Here is a 17,492-nt window from a genome sequence, read left to right as displayed (position 1 = left end):
TGAAGATTGAATCAATCTCAGCGCGTAAATGTGACAAAAATCCAATAAATCCTCTTGAAAGCCAAACAGAAATGTAAATGATTCAACGCGAGCCAGCTGTGGCAATACCACTTGATCCAAAGCGAGAAGAGGAATAACAAGCCTGATTCGTGTCAGGCCGGATGAGTGACAGTCGTGTTACGACAAACACAAAATATGTTTTTGTTCTTTCGAAGGTTATTGTGTTGATCGATGCAGAGGAGGGAAAGTGACGTTACCTTCAAAAGGGACCATCATCAAAGCGGAAAGGATGTGGAATGGACTTCGGTGACACATTTGGATGAAGGCCAGTTGGGTACTTGACAAGCAGTCAGAGATTTTACTGGTATGTACTGGAACTTAAATACTTTGTTTATACTGTAGACTTGGTCATAACTCCTGATGTGAATCTTTCTCAAGCATGAAGGCTAGTAAATCTTTTATACAGTTTTACTCTGGCATATCATCATGGAGTAAATGTACCATACATGTACTTCCCTGTTACGGAACAGCTCAGAAATAGAGTAGGTCCCTATATGATACACTTGCACACTACATAATGTAAGGGTGTACTTGCATTAGGCTATTTGTACCATGCTGGACTTAGGTGTGATTCTCCCTTCGTCTCCTGGCCTTCGCTGGTCTGCGCTCACAGTGACAATGCCTGCTTTGTCCCATCACTTCGATACCATTGTATTTCTGTAAATGCACTGACTATGTGAAATGTTTCCAGTCTAACTTGGATCGTTGATTTTAAACGCAGTAATCAAATTGCCAGAAAAGGGGGAGTGTATTGAATTTGAATGTGAGCCCTCACTATAGCCAAATGTGTCGACTTTAGGTGTGAAGTGGGCCCAAGCACGGTATGGCTGAGGTTAAGCTTAGTCTGTGCCATTGCAGTTTTTAATCACATTGAACTGTGCTTCTACCGTATTGAAAATTATGCTTATTATGGTGGTTTGTTACACTTAGGACCTGATCTACTAAAGGTTTGCGTGTATTCAAACACATGCAAACTTGATAGCGCACGCTAAGCTGATTTACTAATCTACTTTTGCGCAGACGATTGCAGAGGATCTCTTAAATGAGCAAAACAGCGAGCGCAATTCATTTAGGAAGTCTGTCTTCATGTACAGTATATGCAGAATATATGCTGAGTATTAGAAAACCCACAACAGTAAGATAAAAAGATGCAAATGTAATCAGTTATCGCTCACAATGTGACTTAATAAGCCTAAAACTATTTTGCGGCCGTTGTAATACGAAGGTCCTGAGTTTAATCCCGGGCTCGGGATCTTTCTGTGTGGAGTTTGCATGTTCTCCCCGTGACTGCATGGGTTCCCTCCGGATACTCTGGCTTCCTCCCACCTCCAAAGACATGCACCTGGGGGATAGGTTGATTGGCACCACTAAATGGTCCATAGTTTGTGAATGTGAGTGTGAATGTTGTCTGTTTATCTGTGTTGGCCCTGTGATGAGGTGGTGACTTGTCCAGGGTGTAACCCACCTTCCGCCCGAATGCAGTTGAGATAGGCTTTAGCACCCCCCGCGACCCAGAAAGGGACAAGCGGTAGAAAATGGATGGATGGATGGATGTTTAGCATCGTTTGCAAACTGGCACTGTATTTTTAGGTCTACCGTCTCTCCAACAACTCCATCTTCAAACTGATGAATGACTTAAGGGTTGAATTGGAGACAGCAGAAAACCAAACGTTTTTTAATGGCGTTCGCTTTTGTATAAAGGAGATATATTAATATATATCTTACAGAAAAAAAAAATTCTTGCAATATGCATTTTCTCGCATCGGGATCATAAGAACACACCACTTTAGTTATTGCCATTGTTGTGCCAAAGACACTGGTCGTGCGGCCTCCCAGAGCGTTTATAGAGGATACCAGGTGGACACGAATAATTTCTGGAGAGGTACCAATCTGGATGAGGTGCCTGCTGACTTGAGTTGTGACCCGGGGTGGATCACTTCCATGCACAGCTGGAAAACAGTCTGTGTAGCTTGCCTTGCTCAGCCCGCAAGAAGATCCCCAATGACTATCTGTTGGCTTCCCGATGGACACGACTCCCACATTATCTAACAATTCAATAGTTATACCCACTCGACATCCATTGCAGTCAATCACCCTGGAAGAGCTACGGCTGCGATCCCTTCTCAAGGTTTCTTCTTTTTCCCCAGTTGCGGTCATTTGAGTTTTGCCTTTTCTGGATGTGGGTTTAGATCGTGCATGTCGTTGTGAGTTTGTGAATAAGGTGGTCTGCATCGATTTTGCAATTATGAATTGCGCATGCAGTCTTAGTATATTACCCACAACATACCCACTAACAGTACACACGATTGTAGCGATTTCACACGTTATTTAGCACTTTTTATTTGGTATCTTAGTAAATCAGACCCTAAGTATGGTACACCATTATGTACCAAATAAATTATTTAAAAAATAACTTAGATTAAAAAATAATTGTTATGTATTGTGTGCCAAAATCCCAACTTTGAATGGTCAGTAATACTTTTTCTGATATAAACACTTTTTTTATTCCCGCACCATGAAGGATGTAGAGAGTGGGCAGACAACAGCTGCTTGCAAAAGCACTCAAGCCTTCCCTCCAAAATACCACAAACCTTGAAATTAAAATACAATAAACTACATTCTGTGGAATTCAAATGCACGTTGGTTTTAGCAAAACAAACCAGCCTGATGTTTTTTCCATTGAGCAGTGAGTTGCTTAAAACCTGTGGCTGCTGAGGTTACACACCTGTCAAATTTAACACAGAATAGTCCCGTCGTTTACACTGGCGACAATCGTGGAGCCGCTTCACTTGCGTCATGATTAAGGTTTAGCCTTGTTTTGGTTAGCGACGTGTGTGATAGGCAGGCTTGGTTAACAGTAGGGAGTTTGATGGCTATTTAAAACATATTGCAGCACGATTGAAAAAGGGGGATGGAGAGTGTTTTTCTGTCTGAGAGTAGGATTGGTTTCAGGTGTCTGGGGCAGTCAGACATTGGGTAAAGTGCAAAATTTCGTCTCTCATTCCGATGTTATAATACATTAAATGTTCTTAATATTTTCGGTATCGACCAGTAATGTCCCAAAGATCAACGGGTTGATCGAAATCGACGTGTTGGCGACCCCTGATCTACGGTAACCTTGTTACGTTTATTCCCTCTCGATCAGGGGTGTCCAGATTACGGCCCGCGGGCCAAGTACGGCTCGCTAAAGTCTTCAGAGCGACCAGCGAGAAGTCAAAAGTTTAACAACAAGCTTGGCCTAAATTGACCTGTTTACAAGACAGTTTGAATTGGGAAGTTTTCGCAGCCCCTATGTGGAGGTTGATGCAATCGACCACTAGTTTGTGTTCAAGTACATTTGGCACAGCATCAATATATATGACCCAATCCAAACAACTTTCTCCACTCATGGTGTGAATTAACTATAACCAACAAATTAAGTCAACACATTACATGCATCTTGCTCTTTGAAATGTATATATAGTTTAAAATTACAAATATATAAAATTCATTAGAGTGCATAAGGTGTAATATATGCAAAACTCTCTCTACACTTCCCCATGTTTGGCACATTTTAGTGAATCAGAGCTCTCACTAGAGCCAAATGTGTCGACTTTAGGTGTGAAGTGGACCATGCCAGTATCAACTTGTTTTAATCAATGCAAAATGTTATTTTGGTACAAACGATTGTTGTTACTTCACAGTCAACACTCTGCTGTGTGGCAAAAAAGTGTCGTAATGTGTGTATTTGTGTATGCGTGTTTATGTGTGTGTATGTGCACGTGCATCCGTATAACACAAATCGGCGATTGCCCTCAAAAATATGGCTTTATTGTAGTGTCTGCCGTTTTCTGACATGTTTGGTGAACCCTCTTCAATTTGGTATGAAATTGATATGCAGAGTTAAAGCATTGCCATCGAGACCATTCGGTAATATTCAACAAACGTAGTAGGTAACGCTTTGGGAACGGAAAAAAATGCTTGCCGTTTGCAGCAGTATGGAACCAAAATGCAGCCCACAAATGCACCCTTCAGGAACCATTAATTGCCCAAAAGGCTAACGTTACTGCAACATTTAGGGGACTGAAATTGTTAGCTGGGTTAGATGTACAACCATATTTGTAATCAGATCACTCTGAGACAGCACACAAAGTTGTATAAAAATATTAAAAAAAATAAAATTAGTGAAGTGATTCGATATCAAATGTATTTACATGCTTATTTAATTATAACACACATATTTATATAAGTACACATACTTCAGAACTGTATTGTATATACATTGTGTGTGTGTATATATATATATATATACATATATATATATATATATATATATATACATATATATATATATATATATATACACATAAATGTATCTTATATGTATATATGTATAGGGCTAGGCTATTTATATGTTGTTACTTTACCCGCAGTCGGGTTTCGGCCCTTGGCCAAATTTTTTTAGCCCAATGCGGCCCTCGAGTCAAAATGTTTGGATACCCCTGCTCTAGATATAAAGTGTGATTGTCTTCTTCTGTGCGCTGTGGGACCTACAGCCTACCATAGCGGGACCGTTCATTGGACCTTACTAAACTTTCCAATTGCTGCCATGTTTTCAGGTCAGAAAAAAATTGCAAAAGAAATCTGTTTATTTGCAGGGATCCTCATTAGCAGTTCTCTTGCTAGCATACATGTAGCACACTTGCAACATGTTTTTAAAATATGGGCAAAATCTAACAAAACAGATTTGACTATGAAAATCTTTAGTCAAAGACAGACCTATTTCATGTCATTCATACAACTTAAGAAAAAGGATGAGCCTATAAAGAATCGTTTCCACCAAGAAGTGCAGTTAAAAGGACAGCATCTTTTGGCTTTTCCACTGTAGTTGTTATAATGGGATTCAAGAAGAAGATGCATTTGAGGGGTTTCTTCCTTCCATCAATTCCCTTTATAAAATAAATTAGTTTTACAAATATAATTTTTACAAAAACGATTGCAAGCATTGTATATTTTATGACTTAGGTTGAGCGTCAAGCATCAATGGGAACCGGGATGAACATTTCGATTCTCCAGGATTCTTCCTAGTTTCGATGCCTGACCGGAAAAAATAGTTGCAAACTATGTGCTGAACAACTCATTTGCAAAATTTTAGGATGACCATGCTTATTTAAGAATCAAAATCGAGAATCGCTGGGAACCGGAATTGAAACGAGGAATCAGAACCAGAATCGTTCAAATTCAAACAAATTTATGACCAACATAATTGTATTGTCTTTAATACATTTTTGATTACATATGCTGTATATCAGGGAATCAAATGTCAGCCACTGGTGAATCGGTTCAGACTGGGATGATATGGTATACTACATCAATCAATCAATCAATGTTTATTTATATAGCCCTAAATCACAAGTGTCTCAAAGGGCTGTACAAGCCACAACGACATCCTCGGTACAGAGCCCACATACGGGCAAGGAAAAACTCACTCCAGTGGGACGTCGATGAATGACTATGAGAAACCTTGGAGAGGACCGCATATGTGGGTAACCCCCCCCCCCCCACCCCTCTAGGGGAGACCGAAAGCAATGGATGTCGAGTGGGTCTGACATAACATTATGTTATGCATTTTTTGTGGATTACGATAGAAAGGAATTAAATGATGGTTGTGTCGCTTTTGTATCTTTGTTGTTTATATTATTGACAAGTTAAGTTGTCTAAATGCTATGATGATCTACATGGCTGACACTTTGATCTAAATGCAAAACGCAATCACATTTTACCCGGACTTGGCTCGATGCTCAACTTTCAATGGGTCAGTCTGCTCGTTCGCACACCCTCCGGTTCAGTAAACCGGAGGGATAACTGAAAACCCTCTCAAAGGAAAATGTAGACAGCTCTCTTCTATTTGGACGGGTGAGGAGCAGTGCCGAGTGCTGAGGGCCCTTTCAACTGGAACCAGATGGCTTCTTAATATGTGCATGCCTTTGTATGAGTGTGTGAGAACATGAGCATGTGATTGTCCTCAGACAAATCACCGTTGGAGATGTCCTGGCCTTGTGCAGTACTGTACATGGGCGGGGGGCTAAAAATGAGCCCTATTAAAAAGATAAAATGTTTTGTTTTCAAGGACAGTGGGACAACAGGGAAAACATTTTTTCCTGTACTGCAGCTTGAAAATGAAGCCCACACCAAGGCTATGGTGTTATCTCACAGCACGGGGCTGTTGGGCTAGTGGCCAAACAGAAAAAAATATAATAACAGTTGGAGGAAAAAGTGTGAGGTGAGTGATACAAGCGATCCCTCTGCTGATTTGAGGATCAAGACATGTTTCACTCTCCCGTCGCTCTGAGACGCTGGCTGCCTCACATTTCTCCTCTTTGGCACTAAGCTGTTTGGGTTGGCCTCCCAGTGTGACTGTAATCCCATTTTGGGGTCTCTTAGAGGGAAGTCGAAGAGATGTGAGTCTAGACCATTTCATCTTCCACCGAGTCCCACAGGTGCCATGTGATACGTGTGTTTTGAAATACGCTGTACGCTTGCTTGCTCTGGTCACAGAAACATTGCAAGTCATTTGATGAGCATGCCTGAAGATGGATGCAAAAAGTTAAAGTTATGCAATGTCAAACTTACTTTTAACCCTTGTGTGGTGTTCGGGTCTGTAGGACCCGTTTTCGTTTTTTATTAAAAGAAAAATGATACAATTAATTAATTTTTCAAACTGAGACTCACTGGCTTTGGCTCATTTTCTGTGAAGAACATATATCAGAATACATATTTAATGAACACACACCATACACCCCCCCTACACATTTCTATTACATATAAGATGTCCGGGGTCCACTGGACCCGGGGCTAATAGAAGTGCTGAAATGTATGTTCTGTGTACCACACACACACACACACACACACACACACACACACACACACACACACACACACACACACACACACACACACACACACACACACACACACACATCAGGCCTAGACAGGAGGAGGACAGAGTGTAGGTACACAGAACATCAGAGGGTCAAATGTGCGACAAAATGAGCGCAGACAGTGTTGACAAACAATGTTGCAACCTTGTGTGGGAACCGCAGGTGCAGAAACACAAAAGAAGAATCCCTGTGGGATGCAAAAACTGGCAGAGAAATTTCCATGCAACGTTCGTGTTGTTGTTACTCAGCCAGTGTTTGTGGGTCTTAGACTTAGACTTAGATTTACTTTTTATTGTCGTTCAAATTTGAACTTTACAGTACAGATAGGAACGAAATTTTGTTGCATTAGCTGGTTGGCAGTGCAGGATAAAAAAGCAATAAGGTGCAGATATAAATAAATAGATTACTGTAAAGATAAATATATTGCACTTTTGCATATGCATCTACGTTTATTGATGTATTTTTATATTGTCTTTATATTCCAGCGAGTTTATCCATTTTTGGGGGAGTTGAGGGGATTATTATGATGCGTTCAAGAGTCTTACAGCCTGAGGGAAGAAGCTGTTACAGAACCTGGAGGTTCTGCTACGGAGGCTGCGGACCTCTTTCTAGAGTTCAGCAGTGAAAACAGTCCTTGGTGGGGGTGGGAGGAGTCTCTGATTTTATTTCTGAGCCCTGGTCAGGCAGCAGCTTTTTGCAATCTCCCGGATAGAAGGAAGAGGAGTCCTGATGATCTTTTCCGCCGTCCTCACCACTCTCTGGAGAGACTTCCAGTCTGAGGCACTGCAGGCTTCAGTCCAGACAGAGATGCAATTGGTCAGTAGGCTCTCTATAGTGCCTCTGTAGAATGTGGTGAGAATGGGGTGAGGGAGCTGTGCTCTTTTCATCCGACGCAAAAAGTGCATGCGCTGCTGAGCTCTTTTTACAAGAGCTCCGGTGTGTAGGGACCAGGTCATATTGTCAGTTATCTGCACCCCCAGGAACTTGGTGCTGCTTACCATCTCCACCGCTGTGCCGTTGATGAAGAGTGGAGCGTGGCTAGACTGGTGCTTCCTGAAGTCGACAATGATCTCCTTGGTCTTGTCGACGTTCAGGACCAGGTTGTTGGTTCTGCACCAGTCAACCAGATGTTTCACCTCCTCCCTGTAGTCCATGTCGTTGTTGTCACGGATGAGGCCCACTACTGTTGTGTCGTCCGCATACTTCACAATGTGGTTAGTAGTGGACCTGGCACAGCAGTCATGGGTCATCAACGTGAACAGCAGCGGACTCAGGACGCAGCCCTTGGGGGAGCCGGTGCTCAGGGAGATGGCACTGGAGGTGTTGTTGCCCACTCTCACCTGGGGTCTGTCTGTGAGGAAGTCAAGCAGCCAGTTGCATAGGGGGGTACTGAATCCAAGGGGGGCCAGTTTGCTCACCAAGTGCTGCGGGATGATGGTGTTGAATGCCGAGTTGAAGTCCAGAAACAACATCCGCACGTGTGTGTCCTTTCCTTCCAGATGTTCTAAGCTCAGGTGGAGTGCAGAGGAGATAGCGTCCTCTGTGGAGCGGTTAGGGCGATAAGCAAACTGGTATGGGTCGAATGTGGGGGGAAGTCTGGAGACAATGTATTCCTTTACCAGCCTCTCGAAGCACTTCATTACAGATGTTTTTTGGGATAAGTCAGTATTTTAACATAAAAGCGTTTGATTGTGAGGCATTAAAAGCCACAAAATGCAACGGGTCCATCAGACCCACGAACACTGGCTGAGTAACAACAATATGAACACCACACAAGGGTTAAACTCACCAAGGATGCATGAACAGCAGCAGGGTTGTACGATATAGACAATATAAATGATGTACATTTGGCCGACAATAGAGCTTTTATTATCAGAATCAGAAATACTTTAATAATTCCCGAGGGGAAATTAAAATTTTTAGAACAATCCCATTCAAGATCAGACAAACATTACAAGGAGACAGAACAGGATCGCTGACGGGTCTGCCAACTTCCGACACCCCTTACAAAAAAGGTGAGATACAGGTAAACAGGGTCTAAGCCTGGGCCCCTGGAGAGGGGGTCCAGACTGAGGCCAATTACTATCGTTGTATCACGTTAATGACACATCTAACTGTGTACCGCAAATTTTGACAGCGACAAGTGAACCAACGCATCCTTAACACACTGTAGCATTCTTGCTGACGACTAACGTCCCTTCTATAGTGCAAAGACACTTTAAAGTCAGCAAACCTCGCTTCCATGGCCGCAAATCCGTGTTTCTTACAACTATTATCACTGGAGGATGAGTTAGCATAACACAACGGAGAAATATATGCTAACCGCTAACTGCAAGCTAGAGCTTGTCAAAGTGAACAAGGATAGGAAGTCATCTAAATATTTAAATGATATTGTTACAATTCTGTGTTTTGTGATCAAAAATTCAATGATCTTCAAAATTTGATGTATTAGCATCGGTATGACTCAGGGGTAGGGAACCTATGGCTCTCGAGCCAGATGTGGCTCTTTTGATGACTGCATCTGGAACTAAGATAAGTCTTAGCTGACATTGCTTAACACGATAAGTAATTAATAATTCTTCTGGTAATCACAGTGATACAAATAACGTTCAAAATATAAAACATGCTCATGCATTTCAATCCAGCCATCCGTTTCCTACAGCACCTGTTCAAGAAGTCGTATTAATGGTAAGAAGTATTTCATTTAATATTGGTTAGCTTAAGAATAACAAAGTTATTAAAAAGAATAAGAGACTTATTATACTCTAAAAATGTTGTTCTTACTTAGAAATGCACGCATGTAGTTGTATTCAGTGTTAAAAAATACTATATGGCTCTCACGGAAATAGATTTTAAAATATTTGGCTTTCATGGCTCTCTCAGCCAAAAAAGTTCCCGACCCCTGGTATGACTAATACTGGCCCTGTAACTACCTGATACCCAAATTGGTAGTATCCCTCAAAAACTAATGTAAAGTATCACAACAACAGAAGAATAAGTGCTTATTGCTAGAACCATGTACAACAGAAAGGAACAAGATATATTAACAGTAAAATAGTAAATAGATTAATAACAAAAAAAATACAACTGCAAAAGACGCAATTTGTTACCACATACTGTACGTCAGCAGCCAAATTACAGCCTTTGTAACCTGTTTTGAAATAATTATATTATCATTTACATACTAAATAATACATTGTGATATATACTGGTATCGCAGGAGGCTGCACTATATATCGCCATAGGCAATATCGCCCATCCCTAAACAGCAGTGCGGGGATGTAAAACAATAATTACTCTTGACTTGGACTAATAAATGGCTATAACTATGTTCCAATTAGCGATCTTGGCGCCAATCGAAAAAACAAACAAAACTGCAGACAATTAAAGCTGATCTAGTTTTTAATGGGTATCTTCACAGCTGGAGCTGCCTTTTTACGTGCCCACAAGATCGGCAAGCTTGGTTAGCACAGCTCTGGCAGCGTGCGTGGAAAACGCCGGCACAAGAGTCGATTGGCTGACATTATCCCCAAGCCAACAGAAAAACAAATCTTCACCATCAGCACCCTTTGAAGCGGCGTTGTTGACGTCACACAAAATGTCCTCACCAAAGTGGTTCAGAACTTAAATTGGTGACATATAATCAGGCACGTAAACAAAGCATTAAGCAGCATCAAAAAGGCCGCACTTCACAGTATGCAAAGATGCTGTCAGGAGCGATGAGCTGCTCACTTGTTTTGTAGCGGAATAATGAAAAAAAATACCATCTTTAGTGTCATTGTCAACCAGTTTCCACTTGTCAACATGCAGATCAAAACTATCAATTTGATTAAATTACAGCCTACAAAAAAGCGCGAGTCACAATGAATCATGTCTTGAGCGTGGATTATAAGGTTGTAAAAGACATGGTAGATAATCCACCAAGAATGTGCCACCTCTGATAACGGCTGTCACTCCTCGGTTGGGATCAGCGCGTTGACAGAAAAAGTCGTGCTAAAAAGGGAGAATGCCAACACATTTCAGCTTTGAAATGGATTGTTTTTTTACACATGTTAGTAAAAACCATTTACAGCTATGCGTAATGTGGAAATAATGAACACAGTCAGTAAATTGTTATGACACTAGTATACCCTAAAATTAGTCTTACCAAAAGCCTTTCTCGCCCCTCCTAGATGGTCAAGAAATCTACATAACAGAACCCAACCCAAATAAAATTCAAATATTTTACAATATTTCCCATAAATGGAGTATACATTTGTGAAAATTGTAATTATTAAAGTCCAAATCTTATTTTATAACTTCTACCATTGATTATTTCATTCATAAAAATTTGTAACCTCTGAAATTAATTCAGAAAAATACAAATATCAAAGAGCCAGTCTTTTGGCATGGAATGGCTCTTCAAGATCCGGCTCCCTGCAGAGAGATATAAACCCCATCTCTAATACGAGGTCCACACTAACACACAGTGTAGCTCATTTCCTAAATTGCAGGCTTAGGACCACTTTTATTCATTTGTTTACACATGATTGCTTTAAAATACACACAAAAAGTTGATAACACTTTTAAAAACGTGTTTTGGAAGTCAATTGAGTTCTTTATATGAGCCCACAAACAAACAGAAGACAAATGTGTGTATTAGCATTTAAACCTAGCGAATGTCTCCTTTTTAAAACAAGCACAAAGCAGTGTCTCAGTGTTTTAGTAGTTGATCAACTATGTCAGGGGTTTGCAAACTGTGAGCAGTAGCTTTCTAAAACTTGGAGGGGAAAATAAAACAGTTGAACAGTTAAAAATAACAGTTTCTAATGTGAAAAAATGTTAAATGAAATTAAATGCTCAATTCTGAGGAAAAAAATATGGAATCATCCTGTACATTTTTATTTCCAACACCTGCATTAGATTTAACATGTTTATTATTCTGCAGTTCAAAATGAGTAATCTCACATTGGAGAGCTGTTACACCAGGTGGGTTGAGATGAATAATGGTCATTAACAACTAAACATAAAAAACAACGTTCCTAGGGCTAAGGAAAAGCAAAGGATGACTGACTGAAAGTCATATTCAGTGAAGAATCGGGAATCTGCATTGTGCAAGATGTAGAATTTTTCGGTGGCTTTCCAATGAGATTTACTGTATGAAGACGACAGCCTGAAGAAAACATGCACATTTCTACAGTCATTGATGATATGGAGCTGCATGTCAGGTAATGGCACTGGGGAGATGGCTGTCATTACATTTTCAATAAATGCACAAGACATTTTGGACATGTCTCTTATTCAATAGTAATGTTTGGCGATGATGACATAATTTTTCAAAATAATAGTTTATCTTGTTGTAGAGCAAAAACTGTAAAAACTTTCCGAGAAGAAAGATACATGAGGTCAATGTCATGGCCTCCAAATATTCTGGATCTTAATCCAAATACAAATCTGAGGTGGACATTGAAGAAAATGGTCCAGGACAAGGCTAAAGCTGATCTGACAACAGCAATCAGAAAAAGTTGGAGCAAGATTGATGAAGAGTTTTGTTTGTTACTCGTTAAGTACATGCCTCAGAGACGGCAAGCTATTATAAAAGCCAAAGGTGGTGCAACAAAGTACTAGTAGTGTGTTGGAGTGTTTTATTCATGATTCCACTTTACCCAGAATTGAAAGATTTCATATTTTTTTCAGTCTGCTTGATCAAAAAATGAAACTGTTACTGACTAACACAATTTATTTTATTGTTTTTAGTGTTTCTTAAAGCCAAAAAGTTGACATTTGAAATGCCTATAGTTTTGTGTCATGTCTGTTTGCCTTTTGTCTCCAAAAATATACTGAAAGAACGTCCTCCAAGTCTGGAGAGTCCATCATTTTTGTCAGACTTGTTTATTCTTCAACATGGGGGCTCTTGCAGTAGTAATAGAAACCATGGAGCACAATTTGAATGTTAATGAAATTCATTTGTTGTCTGTCTGTACTAAATATCATATTTGATGAAATTGCACAATGATAAAGATCTGTGATTGTGTTGTGTCCGACGAGATTTTAAAAACAAAGCAGCTCAATTTGCCAAATTAAGCAAACCACTGCATTCATTGAGGATCTTATAAAATAATGTTTCATAAATGACTAGAGTAGTTTGGCACACTGACAAGCTTAAACTATTGTTACTATAACAATCTACAAGGTTAATGTAGGTTGCTTCTCTTTCTTCCCCTCCATTTTTCTGCATTCTTTCATATCTCAAGTTATCATTACATATATGTATTGTTGCATTTGAACAACTCTATTGTTGATAATAAAGGTGAAGTATTGGTATTGTTCATTATCAATTGCGCTATTTTTATTGGTATTCGTATTGCTCCATTTGTAGTGTAATAATGTTCATTGTCATTTCGGTATTTTTTTTTTTTTTCGCTAACTGCTTATTTGCTATTACTATTACCATCATATTTGTACATGTCGTATTTGCTGATGTTGCTCTATTGTTGTTGTTGTTGTTGTGTTTGCTGTTGTTGTCTAATCCCCCTCTTGTCCCCACAATTCCCCCCTCTGTCTTCCTTTTTTTCTCTTTCTATCCCCTCCTGCTCGGGCCCGGCTGCACCAAATGATTAATATAAATACATTTAATAAAGTCAAATACAAATAAGGCAACAAGAGAAGTATCCTACACTTCTCTTTTGTAAAGTAAATCTGAACAGTCGATATGGGCATCTACATCTACTATATGATTTGCCTGAGAAGCTGGACAGACAAAAAAAAAATGATTAGAGTAGTTTCTCGAGTAACTGGTGTTTTTCCCACACTGACTTTGATTTACTACAGGTATGTGGGAGTTAGTGGCTGTGATTAAGGACATCTTGATTTGAACTCACACAAACCGAGACAATTTATAGACAGCTAAATACCGAATCGCTGTATATTTATGAATAACTTGAAATGCATGTTTGATTTCTGACAGTGTTCTTTTTCCCAGCTGGTAGGGTTAGGTCTATAAAAAACAAACAGCTTAATTTTCATTAAAATGCGCATTTTGACTGTACTGGTGAAGTTTAATACTATTCTATTTTTTTCCAGACATAAATAAATAACATATTTGAAGGGAGCCACGGTAGTCTTGTTTAAAAAATAAACAAGCCTCAACAATGTGAGCTGCTCTTTGGGGACATTATGGACGTTTTGAGTGGCAGCAGGGACGTGCCAAGGGACGTAGTACAACAAGACCAGTGCACAGCCTCAAGCAAACTAGTGCCTTTTGTCTTTCTTTGGAGAACTAAAGAATGATCTCCTTGCGCGGAGGCGGAAAATCACCTGGTAAGACTGTACTCATGGGGCTACAGGCTAAACCCTCCAGTCAGATAAAATTAGGCTCAAATGTCTGGACAAGTTGCAGTAACAGTGACCACCTTGAATGGAAGAAATAAATCAGCTAGCCTTGCGGGTTGTCGGCTGAGTAGGACTGGGCAACAGGTGGCTGTCAACTTAAAGAAAAAGAGGGTCATCATCCACTTAACGGAAGAGCAGCAAGCCTGTCTGCCTCTGCAGGCTGCACTAAGCTCAGCCAAGCAACAAGAGCACAGAATTAGGATCTGTGAAGAAACAACACCCATTAGGTAATGACAATAGCTATGTTTACATGCGCAAACTAGATCTAACCTGATCTATAAATCGGTTGATCAGAATTTCAAATTTACTGTTTACATCATGCCTGGGCAATTATTTTGACTCGGGAGGGTTCAAATTTAGAGAAAAAAAAAGTGTCTGGGGGCCAGTTTACCTGATTTTTAGGAACACTAATAGAAAACCTCACAATAACCTCTGATTGAAAGCTAAAAACGTTATGATAGACCGCCTTAAGAAACGGAATGGAATTTTAAATTGTTTTACTGAATGAGACACCCAGAATGTACCTGAAAATAAAGAATGTGGGTTTTACAATATTACCTATGCACGATAAAACACGGAATATTGACAACACACCCTCTCAATTGACATATTTTACAATCAAGCGAAACGCAACAAAAATGCAACAAACACAACGAAATATGAACGCGAAAAAATGAAAAAACCCCACCTACAATCTGATATATCTGATACATCCCTAAGCTTTGGAACTTTGTTGTAAAAATCTCCTTCCGCGTCTGTCCCTGACACCCGCATTTCAGGCTGACTGCTCTGAAAACACTCTGTGGAAACGCTCCCTACCCACACTGCTTGGTGCCTTGTCTGAGCTGCTGTGACTTAGATTACCATAGTAACTAATTAGATTACCATAGTAACTAGTATATCATGCAAAAGCGCAGATTCCAACCATTGAAATACTTTGTATAGTTCAAGACTTATGGTCATTTGAAAACATCGCTGCACATCATAATGGCAGCTACAGTATCCATCTTAAAGATCTAAAAAAAATATTTGGGAATGTCCGGCGGGCCAGATTGAAAAGCTTAACGAGTCGCATGCGGCCCCCGGGCCTTAAGTTGCCCAGGTGTGGTTTACATGGACACTAAATAAATTGATTTGATCATATTGAGCGCATTCATGCATCAAGCATTTAATCAAAATAAACCATCTGTGCATGCGCAAAGCTGTCTTTTTTTCTGGAAATAATAGAAGAAGAAACCTATGTTGCACATCCTCAGGTCATTCGCCCTTTGTACTCCACACACTTAATTTTCTTTCTCTCTGACGCCGTTTTGTGTGTTTATGTACATCCGACGATGGCACTGTCTTCCTGATGAACCTCTGAATTATTCTTGTCGTCCTCAGGAACGTTAAAAAAATGTTTTCTTCTCAAAACCAACATTCACGCCATTGAAAGACAAGTTCGACAACGGCCGATCTTCCATAAAGTCATCTGTAAGACAGTTAAAACTGAAAGCTGGTAAGGTCAGAACCTCTTTTACGGCTTTGACTTTCACTGTTTTCCAGCTTTTTTTCAAATTACGGTTCCCGCAGTTTTCCATGCAGTTTTCCATGCAGTTTTCCATGAACTTGTTTGTACAACTATGTGTTTTTAGCCTCGTCACCATCAAGGCATTCAACAATCCTGAGTTCTCTTAAAATTTGTAACAATAAGGTTGTGTCGGCAACAGACATTCTGCTTCCCGTTCGGCATGTTTGCTGCTGGGTGTGAATATCCGTCTGTCTCAAAGGTAGAAAAGCGTCTCGCTGACATAGCACATGAATGATTTCCCCCGACCACGAAGACAGGATCCGAATGGGTGTGTACACAGATGTCCTTCGAAATAGCAACCGGCATAAAACACCTCTCTCGTTCAGAATACAATTTATTTCCAAGTGCACCATGTACAATAAAAATCTTCCGATTGATGGGTTTATATTAAACATTTGCAATCTGATTAGGTCTTTATTCCAAATATTTTTCTGCATGTAAACATGGCTATATTGTTTACTTGGTGCATTTAGGTGCAGTTAGCTAAGCGTTCACACTCGTATTTTTGTCTCGGTACCAAAGGCTGCACAGTACAAGAGGACATGATTGGACAGCACTACATTCCATACTCAAATATGCAATCACAATGCCATCTGCTGTGTGGAATATATAAGTTGCCCGCTTGGATTTCATAAAAAATATACATAAATGTTACTGTGTTTATTTAACAAATAATTGTATTTTTTAAATTTCTTCCTGGAATTTAAACCTCACTATTAGGGGCCATGCCTTAATCAGGACAATAGAGTAACTCACCAGCAAACTGAGCTATAGTGTCTAGATCCCAGTTGGTATCTCAGTTTTCATACGTAATCCGTTCCAAAATTCATAAGGAGACCAAATTGTACGAAAACTGATTGCATTTCCCCAAAAGACACCAAAAAATATTAACACGAAACCCATTTTAGAAAGAATAAAGTTGTATATACTAAAAATACATATAAAGGTTTGAACAAACATATACACATTTGTATATACATACATATACTGTATGTGCTTATACATATATACACACACCCACACACATATACACAAACACGAGCATATATACACATGTATATATATACACATCCATTTATCCATTTTCTACCGCTTGTCCCTTTCAGAGTCGCGGGGGGTGCTAGAGCCTATCTCAGCTGCATTTGGGCGAAAGGCGGGGTACACCCTGGACAAGTCGCCACCTCATCGCAGGGCCAACACAGATAGACATGTCTGACAGGTGCATGTCTTTGGAGGTGGGAGGAAGCCGGAGTACCCGGAGGGAACCCACGCAGTCACGGGGGAGAACATGTAAACGCCACACAGTCAAGAGGAGTGGTCAAAAATTCAAGCAGAAGCTTGCCAGAAGCTTGTGGGTGGCTACCAAAAGTGCCTTATTGCAGTGACACTTGCCAAGGGACATGTAACCAAATAATAACATTGCTGTATGTATACTTTTGACTCAGCAGATTTGGTCACATTTTCAGTAGACCCATAATAAATTCATAAAAGAACCAAACTTCATGAATGTTTTTTGTGACCAACAATTATGCGCTCTAATCACTATCACAAAAAAATAAGAGTTGTAGAAA

At 40.0% G+C, this 17,492-nt stretch overlaps 1 protein-coding gene and 1 long non-coding RNA gene across 5 annotated transcripts in view; one reads left to right on the top strand and one right to left on the bottom strand.

Moving 5' to 3' along the window:
* The window catches only part of LOC133660650 (uncharacterized), a 35,432-nt gene extending 19,608 nt beyond the window's left edge, over window positions 1–15,824 (top strand). Inside the window, exons 2-3 of the long non-coding RNA XR_009827857.1 lie at window positions 216–364; window positions 15,735–15,824. This is a non-coding gene — a long non-coding RNA (uncharacterized LOC133660650). The remainder of the gene's footprint in view (window positions 1–215; window positions 365–15,734) is intronic.
* The window catches only part of fhod3b (formin homology 2 domain containing 3b), a 249,433-nt gene that overhangs the window by 169,729 nt on the left and 62,212 nt on the right, over window positions 1–17,492 (bottom strand). The window lies entirely within an intron of this gene.

This window comes from Entelurus aequoreus, linkage group LG11 (assembly GCF_033978785.1).
Source record: "Entelurus aequoreus isolate RoL-2023_Sb linkage group LG11, RoL_Eaeq_v1.1, whole genome shotgun sequence".
Classification (NCBI taxonomy): Eukaryota; Metazoa; Chordata; class Actinopteri; order Syngnathiformes; family Syngnathidae; genus Entelurus; species Entelurus aequoreus.
Note: the sequence above shows the minus strand (reverse complement) of the source record. Positions and strands in the feature narration are given on the sequence as shown.